At 48.0% G+C, this 18369-nt stretch overlaps 1 protein-coding gene and 1 long non-coding RNA gene across 8 annotated transcripts in view; one reads left to right on the forward strand and one right to left on the reverse strand.

The window, feature by feature from the left end:
* The window catches only part of NAV2 (neuron navigator 2), a 726136-nt gene that overhangs the window by 99286 nt on the left and 608481 nt on the right, over positions 1–18369 (reverse strand). The gene's annotated exons all lie outside the window — the stretch shown is intronic.
* LOC144294540 (uncharacterized) overlaps positions 1–18369 on the forward strand; it is a 38770-nt gene that overhangs the window by 10618 nt on the left and 9783 nt on the right. Inside the window, exon 2 of the long non-coding RNA XR_013361898.1 lies at positions 8550–8764. This is a non-coding gene — a long non-coding RNA (uncharacterized LOC144294540). The remainder of the gene's footprint in view (positions 1–8549; positions 8765–18369) is intronic.

Consider the following 18369-nt stretch of genomic DNA (forward strand, 5'->3'; position numbering starts at 1 on the left):
AAAGTCCTTCAGCCGCTTCTAAACACTCTTGGGCTTGGTCTGATTTAGATCTACTCTTACCAAATTCCATGATATCATGGCTTCTGCTGTATTTGAGGGGGCCATTCTCTTTAAGATACTGGCTGGATGTTGACTTTTATGTGCCAGGCATTGTGCCGGGTTAAGAGGGGTATGCAAAAGAGAGGAGGCCTGTCTCCTTGTCCTCATGAAGCTTATAGTCTGGTATGGGTGGGAGTGTCAGGCAGCCAAGTAAAAAACATACACATTTCACTGCAAACCATGAGGTATGCCATGAAAGAAGAGTAAAGCTGTGAGAGCATCTGACGGGAAAAGAGATTACTGTCTGTAAAGTCAGAAAAAATGTGTGCCTAGGCTGCCTGTAGAGGAATGCTGGAAGTTGACTCTCTGTGAAAATGTCCACATTTGTGCCTAGATAGCGCTTTCTATCCGGTAAAAATCCAGATTATCTCATAAAACCCCATCCAAACACCGCTGGCAACCAACAGCGGCCACAAAGATTCCTGTATCATTGTGCCCGTGGCTGATAGGAATAAGAGTAGGTTAGAAAGTTAGTTCCTCTAGTGTTTAGGAAACAGTTCAGAGCTAAGGCTTTCCTGTAACTTTGGTAATAAATGTGGTTATTTAGAAAAAAAACATGAAAAAAACAGAAGCCCAAAGGGGCAAATCCATGCAGCAATTTGTTCTTTTAATAAACAGAAAAATTAAAGGAAATTTAAAATCATGTCATTGGCTATAAGGAACTATATTTCTATAATGGTGTTATAGGTACATAGGGAAAATCCCAAGACTTCAAATACTTATTTTTGCAGCTGCAAGATTCTCTCTATTAGAATGGATGGGTAATGAATACAATATTTGTAAAGTCACCCTTTGGCTTTTTCTAACGTGGCTCCAGCTACAAGGACATCCTTGAATGTGTCTGTGGCAGGGGGAGATAATGAGGGAGAGGGGTAGGCGGGACTGGGAAGGAGACTGGAAAGGAAACGTGGAGGGTAATGATCACGGGCAGCCTTGAGCAGACTGTGATGTAAGCCCCCCCGCCCTTGACCGTGGCAGCCCTCACATGTGGAGGGGACCGCAGAGCAGTGGAGAAAACACCACACAGGGGCTGGGTTTGACCAAATCACTTCCTGATGGTAGCCCTCAGACTGCTTGCCGGTTCAATGAGCTGGCTGTCCTCCCGAGGCCACCCCGAGGTTCTGGAAGATCCCTCCCCAAGCACCCACATTCTGTAAGTCTATATCCCTAGTCTCCCACTGGAATTCCTTTTCAAAAGAAAGTTCTTTTGCCTCGTGGATTTGAAGGACTGACCTCCCATCTGTCCCCTGCTGGGGACAACCGCCCTTGAACTTACTGCAGACCTTCTGGGTGTCAGGTGTTGCATCAAATGATAAAAACCTCATCCCACAGAACCCTTCCGACAACACCATTAGGTAGTCCCTCCCTTGTAAGAAAACCTGTTCTAGACTTTAGCTTTGGTATTTCATTGTTTCCTTTGTGAGTTTATAGGGGCTATAAAATAAGTTCACAAAACCTTTCACGATCTCTAAACCACAATCTTGTCTAAATCAAAGGGGGAAAAAAAAGTGAGTTTGGCAAAGAGCCCAGCTCATTCTAGGTATTTGCCTAGTCGTGACACTGGCTGAAAAGTTACAGACTGCTTAAGAATTAAACTCCTTCTGTTTGACCATGAGTTTCTGAGAGAAAAACTGTCCCGAGTGAGGGAAATAAAATAAAACAGAGTGACCAGCACATAGTAACTGCTTACAAATTTTGCTATGGGTACTGAAAACCAGCTGTGTGCCAGGGATTATACAGTGCTGATACTAAAAACTCACAATACCCCAGTAAGATAGATTTTATTATCTCTGATGATCCACAACTCTGAGAGCGGAGGTATGTTGTTCAAAGTCCTGCAGCTAGGGACACCTGGGTGGCTCAGTGGTTGAGCAACTCCCTTCGGCTCAGGAAGGGTCCCGGATCGAGTCCCACATCGGGCTCCTTGCAGGGAGCCTGCTTCTCCCTCTGCCTGTGTCTCTGCCTCTCTCTCTTTGTGTCTCTCATGAATAGATAAATAAAATCTTAAAAAAAAAAAAGGTCACGTAGCTAAGAAGGGCTAAAGAACAAGTCTATCTGATTCATAAATCCGTATCCTTTAGGATTTTATTTTAAGCTCTCGTTTTCATTGAGTTCTTATTACGGAGGTTACTGTGTTTAAATTCTCTGGTCTTGTTTAATCCTTCTACCATTCCCTATGGAGTAGGTATTACCATCACCAGTCTACATGAGGAGATGAAGAAGCAGTGGGCTAGATAACTTACCCCAGGCCCCACTGCTGGTAAGAACCCACTAAGCAGAGTCCATCACTGAGACACCCCCCCCCCCCATTATCTCTGAATTGTTGCCTTGCACCAGGTATTTGGCACACTGGAGACAATTTTCATGATCTCACCAAAGCCACTTTGCTGGTGGAGCATTAAGAATGCATCGACAACCTTTACCCCTTGGTGCCCTCCCCTTCCTCGGTCTCTACGGAAGTAGGTGACTCCATGGGTAGGTAGCATCACAGTCCTAGTTCCCGACTTTCATTAAGTTCAGAGAAAAAGATAAAAACTCTCATTCAGTTCAGAGCCCAGTGCCAACTGATGCTACATTTGTAGGTTCAGCTGCGGGCAGCTAGCTGGCCTTAAACAGAAACTCCATTCTCCAGGCAACCTTCTCTCTCAAACATGGTACCAGGAACAATGGAGTATGGATACAAAAAGCGTGTGAATGGTTCAGGGCAGCCCTGTCACTAGTAGCCAGAACATACTTGAGCCTATGTTCTCCTACAATGCCTCAAGAGCCTCATCTGCACACACAAATGTCAGAATTATTAGGAAAATATAGAATACAGGCTTTATTTGCAGCCCAAGCTAGTGTGCATCCATTTAGTCCCAAGAATGGTCTTTGCATTGTTATTTATCTGAACAAAAGGAGTGGAACATTATGAACATCTATCAGGAGGGAAAGAGTTAATCCAACTGTGGCTCCTTTAGAGAACAGAATGCTGTGGGGCCATTAAAAATGATATTGATAATCCTGATATAAAAAGATGTCCACGCTGTAGTGTCAAATTATAAAAGTAGATTATGAAACACTTCTCCTCTTTCAGAGGTTGTGTGGTGCAACTATTACAATTAAAGACTACAGAGGCATGCTTCCTGGCTCTGCACTCCTGGCTGGCTGACTCTGGACATGTTCCTTAAGCAGCGTCCATATCTGTTTCATCATCTGTACAATGGGTTCTTACTCCTAGAGTTACTGGAAAAATGGAATCAATATATGTAAAGAGCTTAGGACAGTGTCTGGCTCATAGCAATTGCCTGGCTCATAGCAAGTACTAAAGAGATTTTTTTGATTCTTTAAAAAAAATAAAATGATGGGCAGCCCCGGTGGCTCAATGGTGCAGCGCAGCCGTCAGCCCAGGGTGTGATCCTGGAGACCCGGGATCGAGTCTCTGTCAGGCTCCCTGCATGGAGCCTGCTTCTCCCTCTACCTGTGTCTCTGCCTCTCTCTCTCTGTGTCTCTCATGAAAAAATAAAATCTTTTTTTTTAAAAATAAATAAATAGAATAGAATAGAATAAAATAAAATAAAATAAAATAAAATAAAATAAAATAAAATAAAATGTGTAAGTGCTAACACGAAGAGAAAATTGTCTGGGAGGCACTAAGGTGCTAACAGTGGTCACAGCATATCACTTCATCATATGATATTATGACCTTGTATATTTCCCCCCTGTTTGCATATCTCTATTTTCTATTTTCCCATAATAAAACAGAAGCTCATTTTTTTCTAATAAGAAAGAAAATCACATTTAAATTTTTGTTTTAATCCTAAGCTTTCATGAGAAACAGAAACTTCACACAAACTTGTGTTTTAGAAAAGCCGTGGGTCAGGCTGGGTAATGCAAGACCTGGAGTCTTTGCAAAACTGCATGGTGTTTCCTGGTCCTTTCTAATTTGGTGCCCTAATAGCAAGAAAGAATTTGCACCCTAGCACCTTGGGCCTGAATATGCACAGGCGGGGCTGGGGAGAGGAAGAGAGCAGAGAGAGCAGAGACCGGGAAAGCCCGATTTCATTTAAAGCAATCCACTTAGTTTAAAATGTCAGGAAGTTTAGTGGATTAAGGGTATTACGGCCGCTATTCATGAAGGTGTTTTGTTAGAACTTCCAAATAGCAATCTGATGAAATAAGACTTGCACAGCCTTAAAATGAAAGCCTGTTACAGTACTTAAAGTTTCCTAGAGAAGAAAAAAAGAGAAGAAAAAAGACCCCCAGGTATTAATTTACCTAAAGAGCAGCTGCCTGGAAGATACTGTAATGTATCCTATGCAGCCAAGCTATAAAAGAGGTTATCCGTCACAGAACTAGGAGGTGGGAGCCCAGATCACCCAGTGGTGGAACCGCAATTAACAGTAATGAGAGGTACGTCTGCACTCTGATAAGAGCCGCAGCTGTACACATATTACTGGGTCCCTTAGAAAATCCAAGGACATTTAAAGCTGCTGGAATCCAAGAGGCAGAAAGTGTGCTTGGTTTCAAAATTCAGTTTTTGTTTTTTAAAAAGTGGCCCACACACTTATCTCATGAGTGCAACTGGGATGGGAATGTGGTGGCAAATTCTAGGGATAAAATAAAAAGAGACTCACTTACTGAGCCCCCATCACACGGCGCGCCCCGCTAAGTCAATGGGCTAAGTCCTCCGTCTCACATACATGGGGCAAACAGTCTTGTCCACAGGGCTCTGAATCACATGATAGAAAAATTCTGTTTTTCCCCACTGTTTCTTATGAGATCACACGAGGTACCAAGGGACAAGGCTCCGTCACAATCGGGGGAAGGTCAGGTGAAGGTAAGAGCTTTTAAAGAGCATAGGAAATATAGGAAACGGGGGAGGGAGGTTGGAGATATGCAGACTTGGGGGTGCATTCTGGCTCTGCAGACAAACAGTGGTGTGAATGAGCTCCTCTACCTGTCTGAGCAGTTTCCCCATATAGCCTGAGTATTGAGAATACATTGGTGATAGGACAGGTCCTTGCTCTCAAGATGCTTCAAGTATAGACGAAGTGGCAGGGGAGCAGCAGACATTAATAATATGTGTTTGGCGCTATGATGAAGAAGAATTCAGGAGACTACAAAAGCAAAGAGGAGGGGTGCCCAGGTGGCTCAGTTAGTTAAGCATCTGCCTTCAGCTCAGGATCTCCAGGTTCCGGGATCCAGGCCTGTATGGGGCTTTCTGCTCAGCAGGGAGTCTGCTTCTCTTTCTCCCTCTCTCTCTGCCCCTCCCTACCACTCATTCTCTCTCAAATAAATAACTAAAATCTTAAAAAAAAAAAAAAAAAAAAAAAAGCAAGAGGAGGTCACCCAACCTGGTCTTGGGGATTGGGGTGGTTAGGGAAGACTTCCTGGAGGAGATAACATTTAATGTGAGCACTGAAGGATAAGAGCCACGCTGTGGGTGAGATGGGGTAAAGGTGGAGAAAATATTTTATGTAGAGGGAACAGCTTCCGCAAAGGCTGTGAATGGAGACAGAGGACACTATTTTGGGAAACGGCAAGTAGTTCAGGGTAGTTGGAGAGAGGAGAAGAAGGGCTAAGAAGAAATAATGGGGCCAGATATCACAGTAAGCCTCGTAAGGGAGTTTAAACTTCATCCTGAGGGAGACCTGGGGAGCTAGGATGCATTCATTGCTTCTGGAAAAGCCTGGAGAAGCAGGGATGCAAGTATACAAAGGAAAATCACCCCACCTCTGTTTCCCAGGTCAGAAATCTCCCTCTACTGCTCGCATCTTGTTCTTTTGGCAACCTCAGCATTTTTCAACTACATCCACCCCATGGAAAGCTCCAAGTCACAGCACTATCTCAGAGCTCATTTGCTGTAGAATCTCGAGTCTGCATTCTTGATCTCAACAAGCACCCACCTCCATGCAATTTATTTTCAATCATCAGATCTCAAATCTTAAGCAGGGATGGATATCTGGTAACTTGAGGTGACCCTAGAAGTTCAGATCTGAAGGGAAAACGTAGGAGCCACTGGGCTCTACTCCTGCATTTCATGAGTGAGAGCAAGTACCTTGCATGAGGTCACAGAGTTTAGTGGTAGATCCAAAGTCAGACCTCAGATTTCCAAGCCCTGACTCATGCTTTACTCACCTCCCACTTCTCGCTCTGTTTAGACCAGAGACGCCAAATTCCCATCCCAAAGTCAGAGAGGTCTCACGCACACCTGTGCAGCCAGGCGGGGACATGAAATCCCATTTGCCAGTAAACACCCGGGAAGGAACGGAAAAGATGGTTGAACAGGATGGAAATGATAAGAAGGGAAGCTGGTTAGAGTGATCTTATCCACTAAAAAAAAAAAAAAAAAAAAAAAAAGGAAACAGTAACATCACAGCAGTTGAGGAAAAGAATCAATTCCATTTACGCCGAGCGCTTTAAGGTAATGAAAAATGCTTCCAGCATTACCCTATTTCAAGACATTTATCAGATGCCAGGGAAATTAAGCATGTGCAGGCATACACACCATTCTGTGCAAACGGTTTATCTAGCAAAATAACCAGGGGGAAGAATAGATCTGAGGAACTTCAATTTTCAAAGGCCAAGTGGATCAAAGCAGCAGAAAAAGAAATACTAAATTTAGTCATCCCCCACGCCGGGTAATTTCTTTTCCAGGTCTGAGTTGGCTGCTGCACGGACACAGCCATGGTGTGAATGATCATCTGAGCCCCTCTTTATCTTTGCCTGAGCAGAGTCCAAAGGGTCAAGCTGGAGGTGCTGATTGCAAGCAAGCTTTGCTTGTGCCCCTGAAATCTCTGTTGGCTATTGGGTGGGGGCGTGTTGGGGGGGAGGCGAGAAAGCTCTGGAAGTTTTTGGACCTCAAGAAGTAGCTGAGGAAAGGATAATAAAGGTGAGAGAGAAAAAGCGAATAGACAGATGCAGACAGACACACACACACCCATTTTAGTGAAGCTGAACATTCACTATGAGAGAACATTAGAAATGTTAATACAAATTTAAGTAAAAAAAAAAAAAAGAAAGAAAGAAAGGGGGGGTGGGGGTGAATGGGTGACAGGCACTGAGGGGGGCACTTGATGGGATGAGCACTGGGTGTTATTCTGTATGTTGGCAAATTGAACACCAATAAAAAATAAATGTATTTAAAAACAAACAAACAAGAACAAGACGAAAGAAAGAAAGAAAAGAAAGAAAAGAAAGAAAAAGAAAGAAGAAAGAAAGAAAGAAAGAAAGAAAGAAAGAAAGAAAGAAAGAAAGAAAGAAAGAAAGAAAGAAAGAAAGAAAAAGAACGGGGCGCCTGGGTGGTCCGTGGTTGAGCGTCTGCCTTTGCAGGGCGTGATCCCGGGATCTGGGATCAAGTCCCACATCGGGCTCCCTGCATGGAGCCTGCTTTTTCCTCTGCCTGGGTCTCTGCCTCTCTCTCTCTCTCTGTCTCTCTATGTCTCTCATGAATAAATAAATAAATGTGTTTTTTTCTAAAGATTTTATTTATTTAACGAGACACAAAGAGAGAGAGGTAGAGACCCAGGCAGAGGGAGAAGCAGGCTCCATGTAGAGGGAGCCCAATGTGGGACTCGATCCTGGGTCTCTAGGATCAGGCCCTGGGCTGAAGGCAGCGCTATACTGCTGAGTCACCCGGGCTGCCCCAATAAATAAATCTTAAAAAAAAAAAAAAAAAAAAGAAAAGAAAAGAAAAGAAAGAAAAAGATCTAGTAATGGAAAAGCAGAGTGACTGATTCAAGCTGAGATCCTGGAACACTTGGGTTCTGCTCCCCTGCCTGCACAAAACACGGCTCCTGCGTTGGACGGTCTCGTAGGACACGCACAAGGTGTAAAGCACAACGACCTTCTCCCATTCTGTGGACATAAAATCGTTTGACGAATTCTAAACAGCACCGTAAAACGAAGAACCCCAGGTGCGCAGCGGGGTGCAGGGGTTCTGCTGCTGGCTGACCTTGGGGGAGGCTCACAGCAGAGGTGCCGGCCAGTGACGGTTCTGCCTCCGGGTGGCCGGCACCCTGCGCACCTGCTGCGGCGGCCACCGCGCCAGGCTCCACGGAGAGACGGCCTGGCCTGCCTTTCAGAGGAGAACCGCTTTCTCTTCCAGGACTGGCTTTTGTCCTCCAGCCAACCTGTCAAACCTATCTTTCTCCTGGTGACCACGGATACACCGCGCTAAATTTAGACTCTGAGAACATTTTCAAACCTATCATCTCACTCCAGAGAAGCGCAGATCAGTTTCTTTCCTGGAAATAATACAGCCACCCAACCAGTGGGGGGTAGGGTGGGGGGGGAGGGGGGGAGGCGAGGCCCCAGGGCGGCCCCGGCGGCCTCTCATCTTCACCCTACACCTCCAGAAGAAATTCCTTCCATGCATCCTGGGTATATGGACAGTGAGCTTCATTTTGAAGATTTCTGGGACAGGAAGTGCCGCCATTTTACTTAACAACTGAATTCTTCTGTTTCAGAAACCTCATGGCTACCAAGTCCTTACTAATGCTTTCTGGGAGACAACAAGAAAGTGATCTTTGGAGACCGGGGTACCAGCCTCAGCCGCACCTCTAGCTGTGTGCAAATGATTTCACCTCTTTGTCCCTCAGTCCTTCATGTGTAAAATGAGCCTATCTCACCGGGTTGTCAAGAGGATTAAATGAGCAGATTTGGGGGAAGTGCCCGGCTCGTGGTAAGTACCATGTTGACGTCGTTGGTTGCCGTTACCACCGCTCTGACCACCGCCACTGCTGTTGCTGTGGCATCAGGCAAGCTCACCTCTCAGAGCCTCGCCTTCGTTTCCTGACTTGAAAAGTGAAGGTTGCATGGAGTTCGCAGGAAGGGGCCTTGCAGGATGAGAGGAGGTAAAGTCCTCGGAGCGTTTCGCCCACTTCCAGGCACAGGGAGTGCTCAAAAATGTCGGTGGTCTTTGCCTGTGAAAACCTCTCTTGTTCCAGGTGGGAACATTTCCTCCTGTCATGTTGTTAAATAATGATTCCAAAATAAGCAGAACCACTTGGGATTGAACCTATTCACATTTACTGGGTTTCTAGTATGTGATGCTTTGAAAGTGTTTGGACAGCCAGCCAGGGTCTCTATTGCCAGAGGGCTTAGCATCTGGTGAGAATAAATCAGGAGACACTTCTGTTCCTGCCCTACCCCGGAGCTGAATCTTCCTTTAGAATAATAGCTACCATTTATTGGGTTTATCACAGGTAGGGCTCACACCTACCCCACCAAGAGGGACCTCTATTATCTGCATTCACTACCTCTAAGTCATTGAGTGAGTAAGTTGCTGAGCTGAGATTTGGTTATCCCAACCAAATTACTGGGGTAGGGCCTCAAGGTCTTGCATCAAAAAAGCATGAAAAGAAAAAGAAAGGCAGATGAAAAACTCAGACTCTGACAGCCCGGGTGGCTCAGCGGTTTAGCACCGCCTTCGGCCCAGGGAGTGATCCTGGGGACCCAGGATCGAGTCCTGCATCGGCTCCCTGCATGGAGCCTGCTTCTCCCTCTGCCTGTGTCTCTGCCTCTCTCTCTCTCTCTCTCTCTCTCTCTCTCTCCCTGCCTCTCGAATGAATAAATAAAATCTTAAAAAAAACAAAAACAAAAAAACCCTGACTCCCCAAAGCCCATCTGGTAGCTTCTGGAACAAGGGTCACCACCAGTACCAGCTGGGACTGGGGCTAATGCTTGGAATTTGAAAAGCAACTCAGCGGATCCAGCAGCTACCTTCCTTCAGCACCCCATCACGTTGCACGGAGAGGGAATTTGGGAGAACAGCAAGGCCTAGCTTGTCAGGGAAGGAGGTTCTGAAAGAATTAACTGTAACCTGATTAGAACATCAAAACGGCCCAGCATTGAAGCCCAGGGCTCTGTGTTCCATTACGTCTCACCATTTCCTCAGGGGCAGGAGGGTGGTCTGGCCAGGACCCTGCATTTGCAATGCTGCCTGTCTCCTAGGGGTGCAGCAAGCTTCATGGGAGGGGAAAGGCCAGGACTTCTGTGCCCATTTCACAGAAGGAGAAACTAAAGCACCAAAAAAGTGTGAATTACACTAGAAACACAGATTCTGAAACTCAAGGTACTTCTTCAGAACATTTCAGCCTGGTAGGCTCCCCCTTTGACACGTAACACAGAGGGTACTAATTCAGCCTTTCCAGGTGCCATGGAGGAGACTGTAGGGCCAGCACGGGAACAAGAGCAACTGGGAATTCCAGGTGAGCTTCTGGATGGCCAACAGGTGTCTCCACCATTGCACTTCAAAGAGCCCTGGTGTTTCAGAACCAAGTCTCAAGGATTCCTGGGGTTTGCCAACAAGCAAAGTTGCCAACTCACTTACACTAGATAGAATTCCAGGTGCTTTTTTTTTTTTTTAATTTTAAAAGATTTTATTTATTCATGAGACACACACACACACACACAGAGGCAGAGACACAGGCAGAGGGAGAAGCAGGCTCCATGCAGGGAGCCCAATGTGGGACACGATCCCAGGACCCCAGGATCACACCCTGAGCTGAAGGCAGGTGCTCAACTGCTGAGCCACCCAGGGATCCCAAGATTTTATTTATTTTAGAGAGAGAGAGAGACTACACGAGCAGGGGGAGGGGCAGAAGAGGAGTAGAAGCAAACTCCCTGCTGAGTGCAGAGCCCAACATGGAGCCAAATCCCAGGACCCTGAGATCACAGCCTGAGCTGAAACCAAGAGTCAGATGCTCAACCAACTGAGCCACCCAGGAGCCCCAGGTCTAGCCCTTCTAAGCCATCAGGAAAAGAAATGGGCTGGTAGGTAGACATGAACCCCTCACCTTTCCTACCTGTAGGGCCTGGTGGCCTCCTTCTTGGAGGCAACAGGCAGAAGCAGGTGTGATTCTTCTACCAGTTGGACTTAAGTGCAGTTAGCTTAAAGACGGAGGAAGTGGTTATAGATAGAGTAGGAAAGGGATCCCTGGGTGGCACAGTGGTTTAGCGCCTGCCTTTGGCCCAGAGCGCGATCCTGGAGACCGGGGATCGATTCCCACGTCGGGCTCCCGGTGCATGGAGCCTGCTTCTCCCTCTGCCTGTGTCTCTGCCTCTCTCTCTCTCTCTCTCTCTGTGACTATCATAAAAAAAAAAAAAAAGATAGAGTAGGAAAGACAATGTCCCACATCTTGTACTTGGAGTCGCCTGACCCTGGGGATGGCCCAGGGCAAAGAGGAATCATTGGAGACAATGCAGAAGCTTCTGTTAGGGGGTCAGACAACTGGGTCCTAGTCCTGCTTACTGTGGGACTCCAGACAAATGACGTAGTCTGAATCAGTTACATCATCTAACTTGAGGATGGTGGTGACAGCTTTCCCCTCATAGATGGGTATGCAGATGAAATGGAGCAGCAATACAGATCTTGTTTGAATCGAGGCCCATCAATTACTAGTTCTATTTACCCAACTATAAGCTCAAATCTACCAGGCTCTGGTGGATACTAAGGCACTGCATATTTCAAGCACCTGGCATAGGGGATGGGAGGAAGGCAGTCGTTTTTTTCCACTCTCTATGACCTCAGAACCCCAACTCTTTCCTCCCTGACCTCCCTCCTAGTTGCATAAAGGTCTGGATCTGTTCTTTCGGTGCCTGCTAGAGGATTTGTTGCTTAGGGCAGAAAGCATTTCTCCACCCTCACTTCCTCCCAGCTCACAGGACAGCTGCTCCCACCCTGGTTTACGACCCATTTATGGTGGGACACCCTGGTCCTTGGGTGTTTGTGTAGTGTTTAATCATTAGGAGGTGGCCAGCTCTGACACCGTGAGCCGCAGAACATCTACAAATAAGTCAGCTATTTGCTTCAGTCCCTCAGTATCTGTTTTCAGGAGGCTTCTCTTGAAGGACACAGGCATGACCCCTGATGCAGCCGGGAGCTGGGGGAGGTACTCCGGAAGGGTGCAGTGGGACACGGCTACCAGGCCTTTAAGTGTCAGACTGAAGCACCCGCCAGCCTGGGAAAACAGTCAGCTTTCAGAGATGGGACTTCGTCTCCCAGAGATGAAATTCCTAGGCATTCCTCCTTCTCCGTGTCCCACTTCTCTCCCTGCCAAACCTGGATTGCTCTTTCTCCTCAACACTCACAAAGCCCAGCTGTTTTCCAAGATGCACCTAGAAGTTCCCTCCTCCAGGAATCCTTTTCCGTCTGCCCTTTGCTGTAGTGCTCTCGTTCTGAACTCTGAACCAAAAAGCACCGATATTCCACTGTTGGCACTACACACTCCCTCAGCTGCCCATGACCTGGTCTTTGAGACAAGGGAAAAGGTTGGTATCTTTAAAGAAGGCTCTGCTCCAGATCTCGGTGTCCCTACAGCACTAGCACAGCACCCCATACACAGTTTTTGGCAAGTGCCGTGCCAGCTGGGCAGGCCAGCCACACCCAAGTCGTCTTGTCAGACTTGCGTCTGATCCTCATGAAGATCTCTGTGCCAACCAGTGCTAAGATGAGAAATACAAGGGTGTTCGTAATGAAAAAGCTGGGGAAACATGGCTCATCTGGTCAAAACTGGGGTTCAGCTCAACAAGTATTGACCATGGACTACTACATGCTGGACATTGTATTATCAGGTCCTAAAACCCAGAGATAAATAAGATAATCCCTGCTTTCAAGCTTACTGTAGAGAAAAATAGAAAAAAAAAAAGTCAAGATTTTGTTAGAAGTTAAAGGATTGCATGAGGTCCTTTGGGAGCACCAAGGAAGGAAACTTATTAAGTCTGAGAGGCCCAGCTGGGGGTCTTCAGAAGTGAATGCAGATAGAAGCCTATGTGTCAGTCTGGCAAAGTAGGGTCAGGAGAGGGCATTCCATGGGCAGAGACTTAAAACACCATGGAGTATGCTGGCGAGCGCTAAGAGTCTGGTGCTGTGGATTATGACGTGGGCAGTGAGGCTGGGGTGGCAGCAAGGGCCAAGGCTGGGTGGATCTCTGGAGGCTGGCACTCTGTCCTGTCTGTGATGTGGGGCCACAGAGGATTTTAAGCAGCCAAGTGATGCACACAGTCAGATCGCTGTGTCTATGCTGGGGACGATGTGCCAAGTAAGAGGACAGTGGCCCAGAGCAGATGGACCGTGCCAGGATTCACAGCACATGAGAAGATGCCAGGAAATGTGTGTGTGTGTGGTGGGGGGAGGTTTGGTGATGAGGGACAGAGAAAGAGTCCCAGCACTCTGGCTTCCACTTTGGTGGAGTTCAAATCTGCAATCTGGAAGCTGACCTCAGTGGCACCAGAGTGGCTGAGTCATTAGCATGACAAGTGCTGCTTGTGGACACAGGAGCTCTGCTACAGACTTCCTGCCGGGACATTCAAGGCCAGGGCTGCATTAGCCCCACCAGCTTGCTGGCTGTGCTCTCTACCCCTTTATTCCAGATCATTAAGAGCACAGCCCTCTGGGAGGCTACCTCGGGCCTCTGTTTAAAGTGAGAAGCAAGGGCATTTAATTGCCACGGCTAGACACCCTACTTGACTCTCTTCCCCCCTCCCCAACATACCCCCTGCCCAGCTCAGTACCCCAGACCCTCCCACAACAGCTTCATCATCCCACAGCATGTGTCTTGAAACATAATCAGAGCAGGATCCAAGGCCCTCCTCAAATTATGGCTCTGATCTTTACTTCCAAAAGCGAGCGGGAATTATAGCTTGGCTCAGAGAGATGTTCAAATCCACAGGGTCATAAATCCTTTCATGTTCTGTTTCAAGAGCTTTGCTGGGGATTTTTACAGGTTTGCACCTCTGATGTTGTTACATGGTGGTTAGTCTGCTGGTTCCAAAGACTGGGACTTCCTGCCAGGATGCGGTGTGCTACTTTGGCTCCTGCCACGTACCCATTGGGGTCTCAGGCCTTAGATGGCATCTTCTGCTTTTTCTCCTGACAGAGCATCCCAAGTACAGGAGAAGCAGGGGGACCAGAGCTGAATGAGCAGAATCATAAAGACAAGGGTACATTGAGGGATAGAGGGGCTGCTGGCACTGAGGGATAGAGGAGCAGAATTATAAAGACAAGGGTACACTGAGGGATAGAGGGGCTGATGGCCGTGGTGCTGGACCTGGGGCTGCAAGGATTCCTACTTCCATCCTGGCTCCCCAATTTAGGCACGTGTACCTTTCTGTGACTCCCTTTCCTCACCTGAGCAACTGGCGTTCGAATTCCTTGCTACATAAAGCTTGCTGTCATCCATCGAGGGTGCGGACTGGGCCCAGCCACTATGTGACACTGTCCCTGCATTACCCCCATTCATGCTTCAACAGTTCCATGAAGTGGGCTCATTATTTTTTATTTTTCAGATGAGGTCACAGAGGCTTAGGATGGCTGAGTTAACTAACCTCTCATGTAGCTGGGAAGTCACGCAGCTGAGATGTGGAAAAGCTGGAATCTAAACATGTCAGGGGGTCAAAGGTTTGAGATCATTTTTCCTAAAAAGGTAGTAGACCAGGTCAAACCATTCAGTCTCCCGCAGGAGAAGCTGCTGGATACCAACAAACCCAGTTTTTGAAGGCTGGCTGGGGCCACAGTTAACTTATTCTGAGGCCTGGATGAGGACTCAGTGGGAGGGTTCACCATAAGCCAGAGAGCCCCAAGGCTAATTTTGTGCCATCATGAGTTGTTTGCTACTGCTAAGGCCTGATTGGCCAGTGCCTTGGTCTGGTTGGTCAGTCAGTGCCTTATTCTGGTTAGAGGATGCCTGTATCACATGGTTTTAAATATCTTGCATATTAGCCTGAGAGCTGGACAGTCATTCGCCCACTCATACATAGCACATGTAATGAGCAGCCCTCTGAGCCAGGCACCGTGCTAGGAAGGAGATGCCCTTGCCAAAAGAAGTTTGTTTTACTAATGCTTATGGTCATATGGGGAGTCATAATATACAAATAAAAATACGGGATGTGAAACACACTGAATGCCCTAAAAGACACTAACAGCGGAGACCTTTGTGAGATCGAGTGGTCAGGGACAGCACCTCTGTAAGGAGGGTGATGTGTGAGTTGAGACCTGAAGGATCCGATGATGAGTCAGCCTTAGTAGAGGCGAAGGAAGAGGGGTGGGAAGCACAGGCCAGAGGGAGGGAACCGCCTATGCAAAGGGTTTGGCAAATTCAAGGAACTGGATGGAGGTATGAATGAGGGAGGGGAAAGTGGGAGCAGGTGAGGCCAGAGAGATGGGCAGGAGCTAGAACATGTCCTATTTGGAGGCCATAGTAAGGAGTCTGGGTTTTTTTTTTTTTTTTTTTTTTTTTTAAGATTTTATTTATTTATTCATGAGAGACACAGAGCACTAGAGGCAGAGACACAGGCAGAGGGAGAAGCAGGCTCCATGCAGGGAGCCTGACATGGGACTTGATCCTGGGTCTCCAGGATCAGGCCCTGGGCTGAAGGCAGGTGCTAAACCGCTGAGCCACCCAGGCTGCCCAGGAGTCTGGGTTTTATTCTCTGTGCAGTAGGAGTCCACTGAGGCTAAGTTTTAGGGAGGGGGCAGAGGGGATCTGACATATGTGTTAAGAAGATCCCAGTGGCTAGAGAATGTACTACATGGAGGCCACAGAGAAGACAACAAACCCAGTCAAGAGGCCACGGTGGGAGCTCAATGAGAGATAAGGGCAGCCTGGACCCATGGGATAGTAGATGGGTGGGGGGGATGGAGAGGGAGAGAAGGAGAGGGAGAGAAAGAGAGGGAGAAAGGGAGAGAGAGAGAGATTTGAGAGCATTTGGAGGGACTATGCCCAAGATTTGCCAATGGATGAGATGGAAAAGGAGAAGGCGTTTAAATATTCAGTAAGTCTTATTAATGATCCTTAGGATAATCTTTTAAAAAAAATATTTTATTTATTTATTCATGAGAGACACACAGAGAGAGGCAGAGACACAGGTAGAGGGAGAAGCAGGCTCCTCACAGGGAACCCAATGCAGGATTCCGTCCTAGGGCCCCAGGATCACACCCTGAGCCGAAGGTAGATGTTCAACTGCTGAGCCACGCAGGTGCCCCTGGTTCCTCTCTCTTAATTTGGCAGGGGAAACCACACTCCACAAAGCATATATTTTTTAAGTAAGCTCTATACCCACCATGGGGCTCGACCCCAAGATCAAGAGTCACATGCTCTACTGACTGAGCCAGCCAGGTGCCCCAGGGGAGACCACATTGCAAAGGCATGTTTCATGCTACTAGAGGTGAGGGGGAGAACCCAAGGGTATGAGAGACACCCAAAGGGACCTGTTTGGGGTGATGGGAGGAGGGGAGACGGCAGCCCAGGGAAGGTTGGAGCCAGTCTTGGAGCATGAGTGGAGGTTAATTGTGTAGAAACCTGGAGGTTATTCTTTCTCTTTTTCTTTCTTTCTTTTTTTTTTTTTTAAGAGGAGGAGGAGGGGAAGGTAGAAGGGGAGAGGGAGAGGGAGAGGGAGGGGTGGAGGGAGAGAATCTTAAGCACGCTCCATGCCCAGCATAGAGCCTGACATGGGGCTCGATCTCACAACCTTAGATCATGACCTAAGGTGAAATCTAGAGTTAGATGCTTAACCAGCTGAGCCACCAGGCCAGCCCTCAGAGGTTATTCCTGATTATTCCAAGAGAGAGCTATATTCTTGGACTAATTGTCATTGGCACGCCCCCACACCCACCTCATTTTAGAGACAGACATCATGATGCCCTGGAGAGAATATTGGCTTTGAAGTCAGACAGGCCTGGGTTGGAATTCAAGACTGCCTGTGTGTCCCTGGGCAAGTCACGTATGCTCGCTGACCCAGACTCCTCAGCTGTGAAATAAGGATGACTCCTGTCCTGTTGGGTCCCTTGGGATGTTAAAGCAAATACAGAAACCATCTGAGAGAAAACCTGGAACACAGCAGGTGCTCGGTGAGTGGGGGCTGTTGCTGCTAATGAGACTCAGAGCACAGACTGCAAACTGCGCAGACTCCCAAGGAACCTCCCTCCCAGGTATACCCAGAGCTCCTGTGGGTTGTTTCCACGCTGACTGTGGAGAAATGGATCCCTTCTCCCCACAGCAACTCCTACAGTACAAGTCCACCCTCCTCTGCCCCCACGGCACTCAGGCAGCGGAGCCAGCTCTGGCAGACCGGAGGACACCAGAGGGGCCCCAGTACTGGCCCCTAGTCCACTTGAGCACCCTGCAAAAGGCAACACAACAGACCCATTGCAACCCACATGCCCTGTGGCCCTGCTGCACATCTTCATCTATTGCTTGCTCATCTACAGCAAGCATGTCATGAGAGCCCAAAGCAGAGGCCAGAGGGGACTGTTTTTCAAGCCCCAAGTCGCCACTGAGTCACACTCAGGGTAAGCTGAAGGAAAGACGGGGGTCCATGCCCACCGAGCCATGCAACCACCTCATTTCCCTCAGCCCCCTTTAATCTCCTCCGCGCAATCTTGCAACATCCCTCAAAATGTCAGTCTCCCTTCAGATCTCCTGTCAGGCAATTTTACAGTGCCGAGCATCACAGATTAATTAGGGAGATAAATCAAAGCGCACAGTGGACAAGGGCTGCCTCGGAGCAGACAAAGCCAGCCTCCTCTCCCCGCAGTAGAGACACAACAAAGCCACAGGGGTCTGCGGCTCAAGGCAGACCCTGCAGGTCCAGGTGTGATCGCTGCGACAAAGGCAACTCTGAGGGCTCTGCTGGACGTTTTGGCATCCCTAAAATCCTCCCAAGCAAGGGACAGAGCTCCCTCAGCAGTTGCAGAGCCTGGCCTGACGCCGAGCTGCACTCTGGGTGTTCCTCTTGCTGCGCTGTCCGATGGGGGAAAACAAGACCTGGGAAAAAGATGGTCTTTCAGGTCAGCAGCCCAGAGGCTGCCACCTGTGCAAGTACCTGGACTGGTGCTAGGCACCGAGAAGATGCCCAGCGATTGCTCATGTAGCTCCAAGGGAGGTTCACCTCTGGAGGGCTGGAAACCCGGCCTTTGAACAGAGGAAGAGGCAAACACGATGACTGAAAGCAAAGGCTTTGTGCCGGGAGAGACCTGAATTCAGATCCCAAAGTTGCCCCTAATAGCCCTGGGACTATGGCGAAGGAATGTCACCTTTTGGAGCCTGTTCCCTTATGTAAAACCCAGTTTTCTCGTGGGAACCCACTCCAAGTGCTGCTCGGCTCTCTGGGACTCTGGCGTACATCGCGGAGCCTGCCAACTGGATGAACAATCACAGTACAGGGAAGTCACTCCAAGTCCCCGACACCGCCCGATCCCAAGGCTGACTGCCCCCACTCTGGACGGGCAGCTCCCACTCTTTGTGCTGATTTAGGGAACAACGTACATCCAAGACAAATTAAATCCTA

This window comes from Canis aureus, chromosome 23, assembly GCF_053574225.1.
Source record: "Canis aureus isolate CA01 chromosome 23, VMU_Caureus_v.1.0, whole genome shotgun sequence".
Lineage (NCBI taxonomy): Eukaryota > Metazoa > Chordata > Mammalia > Carnivora > Canidae > Canis > Canis aureus.